The 13673-nt window shown below is 40.1% G+C and overlaps 1 protein-coding gene and 1 long non-coding RNA gene across 10 annotated transcripts in view; both read right to left on the bottom strand.

The window, feature by feature from the left end:
• Positions 1 to 13673, bottom strand: part of TSNARE1 (t-SNARE domain containing 1) — a 471236-nt gene that overhangs the window by 114939 nt on the left and 342624 nt on the right. The window lies entirely within an intron of this gene.
• LOC310893857 overlaps positions 1 to 13673 on the bottom strand; it is a 35977-nt gene that overhangs the window by 1772 nt on the left and 20532 nt on the right. The window lies entirely within an intron of this gene.

The raw sequence follows: 13673 nt of genomic DNA, 5'->3' as shown, positions 1-13673 counted from the left end.
TGTTGTTTCAGCAGTGTCAGCACTGTAAGGACAGTGATCATCACCTTAGGGCACATCCCCATGTTTCAGTCCTCCCATTGCCCATCAAGCAGGGCTTCCTCCAGGACCAGAAGCAACTGGTCCCTACCCACAGAGGCAATGGTGGGCTTCAGGGTGATCATTTGCCCTCATCTGCTCTGTACAGAGAGTAGGGCTGTGGATTACACCAGGGGATGCTTCCCAAAGCAGGTCTGAAAGATATTTTACATTAAAGGTAAAGTGGGACATGGAAAAGTTTGCTAGAAACTCTGATATCAAAGGAAAGCCATGTTGACTCAGGAGGTCCAATTAGATTCCTGGCTATCACCTTCCTTAAATACTGAGAATAGTGTGAATTCAGCATACTGTTTCCAAAGGCCAAAAGCAAAAACTGAATTAAAACAAATGAAAATGATTTTTTTTCCCTGTGATTCAGATTCAAGGATATACTATATCTAAATTAAATCTAATTTCGGGACTACACATCCCCTTTAGTGACCAAGATTCTTAACATCAAACCAGTGACATTTCCTCATGAGGACAAAACTAAGGCTACCAGAAATGATCCCCACCCTTTTCTAAGAGGAAGTTCTCACCCTTAATTAAATACAGCCCAAACACACACTGCATTGGACCATAATCCTCATTCAGGACTTTTTGCTTTTCCTTAAACTGACAGAGCAATGCAGAGAATTCGGAAGTTGGTAAAAAATGTGCAAGCAGGTTTCTGAATCATAATGCATAAGACATGTTTGCCCCCTGAACAGCAGACAGTGTGGATGTAATTGGCAGATCTTCTTTTTCATGCACTCTAACTTTGCCAAGAGCAAGCTAAAAGGAAAGCTGAGTACACAGAGAAAAAACCTCAGGTTTCAGGGAAAACGATGGCCTAGAGATTAGCCCCAACTTACAGACAGTACGTAAGTGTGACATTAGTCATACTAGGAAGGCCAGGCTGGTCCAGAATATCACCTGCCCTGGGGCTGCTGTAAGAAGTGAAACGCAAATACCATTTTGTCTTTGAACAACAGGAGCGCAACTCTGACACCTATGGAAAAAATGAGCACTTCCTTTCGTCTGGAAGGGGTGACTTTATCTGCTCTGGAGCAGTCCTTAGCAAAAGAAAATGCATGAAATGGGATATTGTGCAGCACCAACATGCCCAAGCTCTGGTCCAGCCAATGCCTGGATTAGCCCTCTAGCCGTTCTAAAGAACATTTCCCAACGCAGGAGCCAAGCCCATGATGATGGAGGACCAGACCACAGAGAATGAGGGCAAAAGATAAAAAAAAACGTTCTGGACCACCACAATTTGTTGCCTGTGCCAGGTCCTAAATTCTCATGATATACCCTGTAAGCAAGGAGGAAGGAGCCAGACCCTGCTTGATAGCCTGCTGTACGGTTTAACCCTGTGAAACCAACCATGTTGCTTGCTCATTTTACCACAGGTTAGTGACATTTTCCACAGAGGACCTCAACAAATTTACGCTGGTGTCAGAAGAAGATATTCCAATTAACTCTTTAAAAGAGGCCACTGCGTCTGACATCTTGAAATGAGCAATATCACTGCCATGAAGCAGAACTCTGACTTGTTAGAGCTGGCCTCTAGTTTGGGAGATTTTGACTTTGGTCATTATTCCACCAAAACCAGATTCAAATCCCATGAAAGATGTTCTGAAGGTGGCGTGTTTAATTTTATATGCATGTATATACTAGCCATGGCTGGTTTAGACTACCAGAATGAAGCTGAGAAGGGATACAACCAAACTCTATAAGTAAGGCAGGAAAGTAAACAGAAGGGAGGAAGACAAGATAGCTAAACTAACTGGAAAAGTTGTCACAAGGACAACTGCTCGTAAACTGGCCATAAAGACATGCAGACTGGAAATGAGAAGAAGGCTGTCAACATAAGAGTCGTGAAGCCCTGGAACAGCCAGAGTGGGAAGTGGTGTGGGAAGGAACAAACTGATGGGTGTGAAGATATAAATTGATGCATCTATGTTCTTAAATAATGAATAAATAATGCTGGCTGTAGGGACTAAGTATCAGCTGGCTCTTTTCTCTCCGCATGACAAACTCCAGGGACTCAAGCAAAGTTTCATTTTTTTTTAAACTGGCTTATTTTCGACACTTTTACTCCTCCAGAGAATAAATAAATAAATGCATCCATAAATAATATATCTGAGATGGAGGAAAAACAACAACAACAAACAAACCAAAAATGAAAACATCTGGAAAAACTAGAGGATGAACCATCTTCTAACCTCAGAACAACTAAGAACTCAACTGCAAAGAAAGCCCACCGTGCACAAAGACGACACGTCCCTTGAAGCCCTCACTGAATATTTTATCTATCCTTATAACTAGAAACTAAGTACATTTAACAAGATATATAGTGTACACAGATCAAGACCACTAATATGTGAGAGACATGAGAAATATTTGATTCAGTTGGGAAAACAGTATGTTGAGTTCTTTTTCCCTGTTTTTTTTCCCCAAAGAAAGTCCTCAAAGAGCAAATCAGGCAAGTTCCACAAAAAGCAGTGTTCTTAGAAGAAGACTGACCCATTTATGTTTATTTTTAACAGAACTGGAAGACCTGCAAAAATTCAAAGACTAGAAAAGTAAAAGCAAATAACACAACCTCAGTTTACTCTGTAAATGGTGTAATGAGATGAATACCGGAACGGTGCTGTCATTTAAGAAAAAAAATGTTGAAAAACTTAATAGTGAGTGGAAAAGATAAGCAAATTTTATTTTAAAGCTGAAGAAAATGCTTTAAGGAGACGGATTCAATGTGCTAAAATCGAATGATTAGGATAGCTTTCTGTTTCGGAAAAAAGCAGAACAGCTTAAGGTATGTGCAAGGTGATATGGCAGGATGCTGTGCCACACTTGGGATTAGTGTCTCTGGATCTGTGCTCAAGCTCCACTTTCTCACTTTGCTTACTTATAACACTCAGTCTGGTGAGAACTGTGAGTACTGCTTTGCTCTAAATAGCAATGACCTTATCCTGCTTACCACAGCATCTTCATGCTGGCTGTATCTTGAATGGTTTCTATGTCCTTTGTAAAGACACTGATGCTGACAATTTACTATCATGTTTACACTTCAGAGCATAAACAAAACAAGAGAAATGAGTTGTCAGAAATATGGAGAGCTGCCCGTCATGATGGTGCCACAAACTGGCTTTTCTCTTCTTTTATTAAGGGGGATGTAGAGCACCTCCTTGCTAGCTCTTCTAGTGGAGAACTCTCTTCCTAAGATTTTCTTCCCTTGGTAGCAAGCAAAGAGAATAGATCCCATTTCAAAGAAAAATTGGAAGTGTCTTGTGTCTGCATTAAGTGCACCAGTATAACCATTGATGTCCAGAAATAGCTGAGAAGTGGAAAGAAAAGGGCCATACAAGTGCCTAATTGAAGATCGGAGAGAAGTAGTCAGGGCTTCCAGATCCCATCGCTGGCTCCCTGCTGACTCCTCCTGTGAGCAAGACAATGTCTGGGACAAAACCAATGTCCAAATGCAAAGAAACCTTCTTTCAAAGGCAGTACCAGAGGGGAAGGTGAGCACTTTTCAATCTTCACCTTTCACATCTTTTTTTCGATCCTAAAATTGCTGCTGATTTTGTAGAGGAAGCCCCTTTGCTCCACTGTCATTACACATTGTGCACAAGACACTGGTGAGAAGGAAAAAAAAAATCAAGCAGAAGCTATAAGTGAAACCTGCCACATCTATTGTCATTTCATGGGATGCTAACCGAAGAAGAGACTTCACAAAGCTATTAATTTGCTCAATTATGCCTGATAGATGTTAGTTCTTTCACTCTTGAGAATCCATCTCTTGCCTTAAAGCTTGTCAACGAGTCCCTGAGTGACACTACAACCTTCACTAGCGACGGATCTCAGGGCTTCATTATGGAAGATTTTTATATTGTTCAATGATTTGTGTGCATCGGTAGGTGCAATACACTCACAAATCTACATGCACAGACAAGAGGAAGAAAGACAAGGAGACAGTTTGGTTTCTTTGCATTTTCTCCATCAGAGTAAACAAATGTCTTGTTTAATCTTAATAAAAAGAGAGGTTTAGTAACACAGTCTATTTTCAGTGACTCAGACCAACCACACCTAAAATGCTCGTTAGCTGTTGTAGTACATGACAAATTTTCTACCTGCTGCGATACTTTATTTTATGAAAAACTCTTCACACCAACTATGCCCACAAAAACGATTTAGGGTTAAAAATATCATTATAGTTAAATAATAACAGGGGAAAGGAGAAATTAACAGGCAGAGGCTAGGGAGAGATGAGCTGTTTTCGGCTGATGTTTGAAATGAGTCAGAACAAATGCAGCACAAGGATAAAGTCAGAGCTGTAGGGAAGACTCACCGACAGCAGAAATACTCCAGGAAATGACTGCTAATAATGAAAGAGAGAGAGAGGAATATTGTGGCTGAGGCTGGTCTCCCTTTATGGTGGGTTTTATAACACAGAGGGGCAATTTTAAACTGGATGGTGTAATGAATGAGGGAGTTAGAAGGAAATGTTTAAGGCTGAGGAGGGGGTGGGCTCCGTCTTTTAAATATGTAGAAGGTAGCAATAGCATCTGTGCTTATGCTTGATGAACTGGAAAAGGAAAAGATGAAGATAGCAATAATGAAGACCAGAGGAGAACTAATTAAATTCAATTTATTATTATTACTCTCTATTTTGCTGTGTTCCACACCGATTCTTATGTATCTATTTCATAAGTCTGCTTGCTCTTCCTGCTGTGCTGTTCCGTACATGGCTAAGCTGCATTGACAAGGATTTTTGCCTGCATCTGGAGTTTCTGGGACTCACCAGGTAAAGTCAATTTGTTTTGGGGTAAATATTCAGGCTGTAAATTGATTGTTAATTTGTTCAATAAAAAGTTTGAGAGTTAGCCCACAGGATACTGTCCAATTCCTAAATTATCACAAAAATCAGAAGTAACCAATGTTTAAAATCCCTAGGTGGGGCACACCACTAATAAAGTGGAGTTTGTACTGCAGAGGAGGTGGAAGTTTTTTGACATATGATCTCACATTGCTGGAGATCACACCCTGCCTGTAGTCCTAAAGGGATCCCAGAAGTTTCCCACCAGTCCTTAAGATCTGAAATCAGTGAGGTGTTGGAGTATTTCAGAGCAAACAGCAAGGGTTCAGGAGCAGGAAATGCCTACCACTGGGGAAAGTCTTCTAATCCAGGCAGTAATACTAAAATTGGAAGGAAAATATGGTGAACCATAAATTCACACAGAAAGATAACGTGTCTTGACAGTTCATGGGCATACTTCGCTTTTGTTTCTTTTTACTTTTTAATTCTATTAAGCAAAATTGTTATAGGAGAGAGATTCCACTGGAAACAATAAAACTGCTCCAATTTATCCAACCTAAGGTTCGGGCTGACTTTCTGTTACGACCTACTGTCATATTTCCACTTCACTACCCTTTATTACTTGATTCATTCCCTGGAGGCACTAAGACAGAAAGAGTTCTTAAAGATGGAGGTGAATGTGATATATGGAGCGAGCTGATCTACTAGTTCACAAAAGGGATGGAATTCATTTCATCTCACTTTGAGAATCTGATACAGCTGTCCCACCTGAGCTCCTTGTCTGGATTCCCACTGAAGACGCTGTAGGTATAGTAAATATAGTCAATGGTGTTCTGAGTGTGAGTCATCTGACCAAATGTAGATGCTTATTTCGGGATGTGGAATCACGCCCCATTGACTCTGCTGACTCACTCTGCATTGACTACAAATGGAGTCTAAGGCAACTTGCCCAGATGCAGACACCCACATGGCAGACATCCGCAGCTAATCAGATGAATCCCACCAAATGGGCTCCAGGTGAAGAACATGACCTTCAAGACGTTAGCTGAAGGGGAAATGAGAGTGGTGGGACAGAGGGATGAGGACGGTCATACTACAGGGACCAGGTTGTGGGACAGGGAGAAGCTGTCTCTTGGCTTGAGGATGGAAAGGAGGGGACAGGAAAGATTTAGCTGTTAAATATTTTCTCAACATGCTGATCATTATGAGTCTGGTTTTCAGAAATGCTGAGCAGCCACGACGCCCACTGAAGACAATGGGAGCTCAGCACTTCCGAAAATCATAGACTTGCTTCTTAGCATTGAATGTAATCTATATTATTTAAAGGAATAAATGGGGCTTGAGGGGCGGGCATGCAAACAAGTGAATGAGCTTCCTTTTCAGATGCTTTGCATAGCCCTTTCTATCATTATTATTGCTGTTTCCAGACATTATGCACAAGGCAAAACTACAGCTGGAGCATTACATGGAAATGAAGACTGCAGAAGGTTAAGAAGCTCTGACTGCTGTATTCTCTGGGGCTGATCCAAAGCCTGGTAAAGTCTGCAGGAAGAAGCCCCTAGAGCGATGGTCAGAAGATATGTTTTATCTGGCTGCAAAGCAAGCGTAAGAGGTTCCCCGTGGTCCATCTCTGCCATGGCATTTACAGAAATTCTCCTCAGGATGAAGCTGTGTAACTTGGTTAAGCAGACGTAAAAAACACACCACTCGGGAAGGAAGAATCTCACTCCTAAACCCTAGTACTTAACCAACCAATGTGCTCTCATGTGCCAGGTCTACTGCCGGATTGTCTCTTCCAAGAGCTGTCTGACATCACCAGCGCTGAAGGAAATGCAAATTCTTTCTTGATTTTTATTTATCTGCTAGGCTAGAGAGCTGAACTTCCTCATTACCACACTTGGTAAACACCTGAGCCTGCACAGAAGAGGAATTATGAGATATGGGAAAACGTTATGTCTCCTTGAGGCACCTGGTAGATTCACCCCACCGCGCTTTGGAAGGAATCACCCACACATGCTTTGGAAGAATCTATGAAATTATACAAGGGCAGTGAGGATTTTTTTTTCTTCCTTTATTTGTTTAAAATCGTCTGTATTATTTCACTGGTATGGTTTGCTCTGTGATCTCCTGAGCAGTTGCAGCAAAACAATAGAGATAAGGCCACTTTGTCACTCCCTTGCTTATTGCTATGGGTTATGGAACAAGCACTACAGAGGAGCCCCAGTGAAGCCCCCTGTATCCCAAAGAGAGTCAAGAGACAGTGACTCATGCACTCCAGCTTTACCATCAGAAAGAAAATAAAGGTTTTATAAATCAGAAGTAAAATACTGAGAAAGGAGAATTAATAAAGAAAGGTGCAGAGAAGGCTGAATCCTGGAAAAGTTTTGCTGCTCTCGGCAAAGAAGATAACCTGCGACTAGATGCTGACTGAGTTAATCTTAAGACTGGAGACTGGATTGAGGTTGAATCACAGGAAGAATGGTTTTAAAGTATTTTGTGATGGCAGAGACATTTGAGTCAGTTGGGCCTTGAAGATTTTGCAGGAAACTAGCTGAAGCAAACTGAGTCATTACTGATTATCTTCAAGAGCTTGTGGAGGATTCAGAAGTACCAGAGGGCTGAAGAGGGACAAATATAGAACCCGCCTATGGAAAACAGAGTTGGCGGCTGGGAAATTACAGACTGGTCGGCCTAGCTTCAACTTGTGGGCAGATGCTAGAAGAAATTATTAAGCAGCTATTTGAAAATATCCAGAAGATAATGATCTTCCTAAAGCGAAATAAATGAATACGTAATACAGCAAGAGGAAATAATTCAAAATAATCAAGTTTAATTTCTAACTTAGTGAGAGGCCAGGTGAGAAAGGAGGTAAGAGAAGATGCCATAAAACTGATGCTAGGAAAAGACTTTTTCCACAGTAAGGTTATGAAAGTCTAATTCCAATTAAGATAGGACTGATTGAAAAATCACTTTTGAAGAGTAATTATCCAAGGCTTCTTAGTGTCTGACTAAAAGAGGATCTTAAATGATACCTCTCAGTGATGTTTCTTAGGCCCAGTTCTATTCAAAATGTAAGCACTGACTTGTTTTAATAAAAAAAAAAAATGCCTAAATGCTTGTGAATGATAGCACGCTTGAGTAAATGTAAAAGCACCTAAATGTACAAGAATCTAAAATGATCTTGAAAAAAATATGGAGAGATGCGTGAAATTGGGAGGAAGAAATTTAATATAGAATCATGCAGTTTTCTATGCCCTCAATGGAGAAGTTAAATGCACAAATACAAGCTTGTTTGACTGTTTGTCAGGATATTAGAAAAGAATCTGATGCTGAAAGGGAACCTCAAGCTCCTTACAAATCAATGATGTAATGCTGTACAAGAAAAATAAGTCTCATTTTCGAATGTTTTGATGGAAGTATTATCACTAACGCAGAACAGATTTTTCAAGCAAACTCATTGTCGATGAAGTAAATTGACATATTCATTTTTGGACATTGCACTTTAAAAACTGTAGATATAAACTAGGAGTAGTCTGGGGAGAGATACAACAATGACAAAAGTCTTCGAGCACTTGAACTATCAGGAAAGGTTAGATAAATAACCCTCTTATCCTGTCATAGCTATTGCAACCACTTCTCCAACTCTCAACTTTTCACATTCCTGACTTCTTCTCTACAGACCTACCTCAGAATGCCCGGGCAAAATTCATTCTTCTTGTGTTCTGAAAAGGTCAGCATTTACTAATTCTCGGCACTCACCTGACAGTGTCTCATTTAATTGTGGACCTCCTCTGCTTCACTCCGTTAATACTTTATAGGATGAGCATCCTTTCTGCCAGCTGCTACCCTGATCTCCATACACTCTTCCATGCTGCTCATTAGGCCTGCCCGGAGTAAAGAGCCACTCACACCTTTTAACCTCAGGAATCAACCTTAAGCATCTTAGCTGGATCTTCATTTACCAACACTTTCTCTCAGTCAAAGAATTATTGCTTCAGTAGGTCATTTGATAACACAAAGATTTGAGCCCTAATTTAGGTACCTCAAAATAAACGTGTGAAGTCAAATGCTGTAAATTCTCCCCAAAGTGTCCTTCACTAGCTCATCCACAAAGGTCTTCCTCCTACAGAAGAGAACCTTAAAAAACCTTCATTGTTGCAAGAAGATATTTGCAAGATGTTTGCAAGAAGTCTAGGACATGATGTCAAACAAATCAACATGTTTTCCAACTCCCATAGCAAAAATGTTTAATATAAAATAATTCCCTGCCCTAGTGTCCATGCAACAGCCTTTTCATTTAAAAAATAGGAGCTCTTCCAGACAGGAAGCTTTTGAAAAACGGCACTTTGGAGATGGAATGGAAACATATAATAAGCAATATGTTTTAGAAATTTCAGTTTCTCCCTTATCTTCAACATTCTTGTCAGAGAATGGTTTGAGTTGGAAGGAACATTAAAGACCATCTAATTCCAACCCACACCTTCCACTAGATCAGGAATCGTCTATGTTGGACATAAACTACCTCCTGTTTCCATTCTTTCTCTCTATCAAAGCTTATTTTCATTCGTCAAAATGGAATTTAGGAGACTCAACATATTTTTCTAACAGTTTCAGAATAACCACTCCAAATTATTGGAAACTTAAGGTCATTAACCCTTCAAGATAATCCCTTGCTTACTGATCATGACCTTCTCTAATTCAGAAATATTGTCTCCAGAACATTTTATATATATATATATATCCTACCCAAATTTTTTGCTAAATATAATTGAAAGACATGAAAGGTGTGTAAGCATCTATTTCATCCATGTTTTTTTTTTTCTCCTCAGCAAGAAATATAGCCTTCTGGGCATGGAGAAGTCAGGTTTCCACTCCCAGCTCTGCAAAAAAATTTACTGTGCATTCACTTGGGTAACTCAATTATTGTCTCTACTTATTTCCTACTATGTAAATTACAAGGAATATGAACCTGAAAATCTCATCAGGAGTGGAAAGTTCTCCATGGTAAAAGAATTATTTCCACATTGACAATACTCTCTATTCAGTTTTGCATTCAAACCATTATCTACTGAATGAGAAGGCCACTGAAATTAATAATTCTTCCCTGAGCAGTGAAATCTGCTCCAGAATATAAGAAGTGGAAAACATTTTTTGATTCTGAAATCAACTTGTGGCCCTACCAGAAACTGAAGAATTCTGAAAAGAAACCAGACAGTAGCACCTAAGCACGTACCCTAGATTTCTCTGAACTATATCCTTGAGTCTAGGGACCTAAATTGTAACTGAGTCACATTTTTATATCAAATTGCTAGCTGGAACACTTTGCCTGAAAAGGACTGAATTTCCATGCCTCTCTTTTCTGCAGGGTTTTGTCAGTAAAATTCCTCAGGTATTTTGAAAACAGCAATGAAAAAGAAGAATTTGATATTAATCAGAGTATAGGAACTGAAGAAAATTAATCTGCAGAGCTCTAAAGCATATGACAAAAACCTGTAACTGACAATAAAGAGGAATTTTCCAGATATGATAAAAGGAAAATGCATCTTAAACTAAATTCAAATATTGCAAGTAAAATGGAAGAGTAACAATAATAAAGCTGAAAAAAAAAAAAAGAAAAAAAAAGTGAGAGCATGCAATGCAATTTTTGTTCATTCTTTGGGAAGAAGCCAGATGATGTAGTCAGATCATAAAAGGGATGACCCAGGTAATTACAGGCTTGCCACTCTAACATTGATCTTAGTCAAAATAATAGAGCAACTATACAGGACTCCATTAATAAAGAATTAATGAAAATTGATATAAATCAATGTCAGTCATTACTGGCTTTTGGAAAACAGACCTTTGAATGTGATGTCCTTTTTGTTGAGGATACAGTACTATGTTGTGTGGTGAGGTTAATCTATATTATTATAAAATGGATGTCTGAACTGGTGCAACGCATCCCCATGGTGCATACAGAATGAATCAAAGGCTGCCCAAGCACACTGGTCTTAGGCTGTTCAACTAACTAGGGAAACAGCACAAGAGAGAGCCTCTGTGTTTTTTCTACAGACAGACTGCCCCATTTGGTATTTCTGTTAGTAAGATGGCAAATCTACGCTGTTGGACTTGACTCCTTGCGTGATCCCTCTTGCAGAAGGTTCAGAAGACCTCCATAAGATGAAAGAATTCAACAGGGCCAAATGGAAACCCACACACAGAAGAATACAAAATTCAGGCCATACCAATAAGATGGGTAACGATGGCGATTTTTGCCTGGGTGACTCTATAAATGCTTAGGGGTCAGAATGAATGATCAGGTCAACAGGAGCTACCATAAGGACATGAAGGCTGGAATGTGGGATGCCCAAGTAGGAACGAGAAGCATTTGATAGTAGCGTTCGCTGTTGAAGTGCTGAGATCCACAGATCCATGTCCAAACCATGAGAGGTTTTGACAAACAGGAGGGAGTCCAGAAAAACTCTGAAGTGCAACTCAAAGACAGAGGTTGAAAGAAAGAGAAACAAAAGGGAAAGGGAAAAGAAGAAAGGGAAAAAGGAAAAGAAAAGACAAGAAAGCAAGCAAGCAACCACCCCCCCCCCCCCCCAAAAAAAAAAAAAAAGGACCAACACATCTGGTCTCTTAGGGCAGGTTCTGGAAATTTGGAATTTGCATCAATTTTTCCCATCAAAGAGAAACTGAGGTCTGTCATGGCCCCAGCACACAGCTGCTTGGGGAACTTGACTTTGTTAATAAGGCCTTTGATTGAGCATGTAAGCGAACAGTAAAACCCCATGGTTGCACCCGAAGACAAATAACTTCACATTTGAAATCTGATGTGAATTTTGAGCACTGAAGGGAATTACCATAGGAGCAACAGGATGAAAGTTGTGGTCGTCCCTCTCATGATTAAAGATTCAAAATTGCAATTCCTCCCTCTACCTCTTCTTCTGAGGTAAATTAGTTCAAGAGAAACCTGATCTGGGTGAAATCCACTGGCTGATGTCCAGTTGACGTGATCACAGCAGTTACTTCTGCTTTCATCATTTCTGATACTATAATTGAATGCAGTCAGTGATAAAAAGCTTACCAGGTACTTCAGCAAGTTGCAGTGTGCTTGCATGGCATGACATCTGTTGGCTGGGTGCACAGCGCAGTTTTCTTACTATAAAAAGGTAAAATACAGGGGGAAGCAAAGCAGAGACCTTCCCAGGCTGTATTTGCCTCACATTGATGTGCGTTTTTCATCCCATAAATTTGTTATGGCTCCAGCTCCCAAGCTTGAGTGAACATTCATTTTTCTTCCTTTACATATATATTCAAACAAAGCTGAGCTGTGGGCTGGCAGTAAAGAAATGAGACTCACATTATTGGCTTTGCATTAGGTTTGTTTATAAAAGACAAGGCATATTAATCATAGATATCTACACTGCGAGAAGTATGCAGCAATGCAGGAAATGTATTCATTACAAAAAGCAGGATGTCAAGCAGACTAGGAGGTGCCATGGATTGATGCACTGGCTTCTCTCTCATAAAGAAAGCTAAACAAGATTTTCCTCTAGCTCAGACAGAAAGCACAAATTAACCCTTCCAATTTCCGGGTCCCCAAGGAGCAGTACAAAGCAGGCTTTTTTTTTCTCCGAGTTGCCAATTAGTTGAGACTTTGCACTGGAGTGATAGCTGGTAGGTGATGTTTTAATAAGGGGTTGCAACAAAATACAGTCCTTGTTATACTCCTGGAGAACATACTTGCACCATGTGGATGGGATAATCAACAACCGAAGGCTGGATGGTCTGGGTGCTGTGAATTTGAAGGCTAATTCTACCTTGACTTTTAATTCCATGCAAAGAGTTGGTGATACTCCACAAGAAGCAGAGTAGCAGGGAATCTGTCCTTAAGGCAGAATTTTTCCTTAAAACCAAAGTAAGGAAGCATTATTCTATTACACATATAAGCGCTTAGGCACAATTACTGGGGGAAAATAAAGTGTTTTGATATGGACCCACAATTATTAATTCAGTGCTATTAAAATACCACACACGTTGTGCAACTACAAGTTAGAGGAAAGAAGGGGATGCTGCCCCAAGGAACTCTGCTTTTTAAGAGCATTGACCACCAGGGGAAAGTTCCATTTGTAACAAGAGCTTCAGAAAACCTACGTAGGAAACCAGGATATAATGTAGACCCAAAGAACAGAAATTTGATCAAGGGTAATTTAAAGTGACTTGGTCCTAAATTGCTTTTCCTCAAGCTTCCTTCTAGAACTCTGACCAAGACCAGGCTACCACCTCATTGCACAGACACCTCTTACTGAATGTGTGTGCTATCAAGGGTAGGCTAAAAGACGTGGCAAGTAGTCACAGTTGCAATACTAAAACAGGATATCTTTTCACAAGGCTGTCATGCTACCATGTGGTACTGTGACATGGTGACATACTGTAAACCCTGGTTATCTGTTTAGTATTGCATGACTGAGGAAAATAGGATTGACATAAACTCAAGGGAAAACTGGGCTCAGTTTGGTTGTGTGTGTTCAGGTACATTTAGTGACACTGAAGTGGTTGAGAAACAGCTGTTGACAGCAAAAATACTTAACGTAAAGAATGGCTGCATGACTATCTCTCACAGAGGTGATCTTGGGAATTCAGCCACAGGGTATTTTTGCAGCATTAAGGAGAATGGCACAGGCTGACAAAGGCTGATGTCCAAAGAAAGGAAATTCAGAAGAGCAAGACATAAGACATTTTTACTGGAGGTGAAGAAAAAATGCTTATGATGGGAAATGAATCACCGTGCACAGAAGAAAGTAGCAGAGAC

Source organism: Anser anser, assembly GCF_964211835.1.
Source record: "Anser anser genome assembly, chromosome: 2".
Classification (NCBI taxonomy): domain Eukaryota; kingdom Metazoa; phylum Chordata; class Aves; order Anseriformes; family Anatidae; genus Anser; species Anser anser.
This window is presented reverse-complemented; position numbering and strand designations above follow the sequence as displayed.